Here is a 1552-nt window from a genome sequence, read left to right on the forward strand (position 1 = left end):
TCGATCATATAGATTTAGGATCATATAGGTTCACGTGCATACCTCGAAAACCCGTTTTGAACATCATTTGGAGGATTTGTGAGATGATAGAGTAGGACTATCTTGATGATCGAGTGACTTTGTAGAGCGTGGTTGAACCGTGTTGAATTGATAGTTCTCCAGACTTTCTATATATAGTTTGTGGGATGTTGCTTGCTTGCTTTGATCTCTTTTCGATTTAGATTTGGATTTAGCAACCAGTCCTTGTGTTCGACCCCGTGTTACGACGATCCGTATCCTTGCGGTGAGTTGTGAATCGGGTTATATATTTTAGACTCGGTACACACGTATCATCTCCTCAACAATCTCCGACCCAAACTCGCGACGTTCTCCGATCTCTGTCCAACACAACGGTGTCTTGCATGGTCTCCCATACAAGACCTCATATGGAGACACTCCTATGCTCGTGTGATGGCTGTTGTTGTACGCGAACTCGCACGACGTCAAGTACCGGTCCCACGGAGCTCCCACTCCATAATACAAGCTTGGAGCATGTCCTTCAGAGTCTGTATCGTTCGCTCCGACTGACCGTCTGTCTGAGGATGGTATGTGGTACTCATCTTGAGCTTCGTCCCCAGTGCCTCTTGAATCGCCTTCCACAAGCGGGATGTAAATCGGGCGTCTCTGTCCGAGATGATCTCGTTCGGAACCCCATGTAGACGCATGATCTCATCAACATAAATCTGCGCCAACCGCTCGATCGGATACTCCTGAGGGATGGGAATAAAATGAGCGGATTTGGTTAGTCGATCCACGACTACCCAAATGGCGTTCTTCTTGCTTGGTGTGAGCGGTAATCTGACCACGAAGTCCATGGCGATCGAATCCCACTTCCACTCGGGTATTTCCAGCGGTTGTAGCTTTCCTCCCGTCATCTGTCGTTCTGCCTTCACCTGCTGGTAAGTGAGGCATCTCGCTACGTATTCCGCCACGTCCCTCTTGACTCTCGACCAAGTATACCACTGTCGAAGCCCCTGATACATCTTGCTCGCCCCCGGATGTATCGCTAACCTCGGCTGATGTGCCTCTGCCAAGATCTCCTGTCTCAGCTCCGGATCCTCGGGCACACAGAGTCGGTTCCCAAGTCGCAACGCTCCCTGCTCGTCGACGCGGTAGCCCTTAAGACTATATTCCCCAATGTGATCCATGCATCGAGCGAGTAATGGATCACCGCGCTGTCCCCTGACCACGCGCTCTATCAGAGTCGTTGTCGGTGTCAACTCCTCGGACGTCAGCGAGAGATGTCCTAACATCGCAGTCAACTCAGCGGCGTTGCTGCGAGATGAGGTGACAACACGTATGGTCGCTAGGATCTTCTTCCTGCTAAGAGCATCGACCACTACGTTAGCCTTTCCTGAATGGTAGGCTATCTCCAGATCGTAATCTGTGATCAACTCCAACCATCTCCGCTGTCTCAGATTCAGATCCTTCTAAGATATCACATAAGTTAAGCTCTTGTGATCCGTGTTGAGCTTAACCTTCTCCCCGTACAGATAGGATCTCCAGATCTTCA

The 1552-nt window shown here is 50.1% G+C and overlaps 1 pseudogene; it reads left to right on the forward strand.

Annotated features, from left to right (window-relative positions):
- Positions 1 to 1552, forward strand: part of LOC104807987 — a 96123-nt pseudogene that overhangs the window by 52529 nt on the left and 42042 nt on the right.

Source organism: Tarenaya hassleriana, unplaced genomic scaffold (genome assembly GCF_000463585.1).
Source record: "Tarenaya hassleriana unplaced genomic scaffold, ASM46358v1 Cleome135, whole genome shotgun sequence".
NCBI classification, from domain to species: domain Eukaryota; kingdom Viridiplantae; phylum Streptophyta; class Magnoliopsida; order Brassicales; family Cleomaceae; genus Tarenaya; species Tarenaya hassleriana.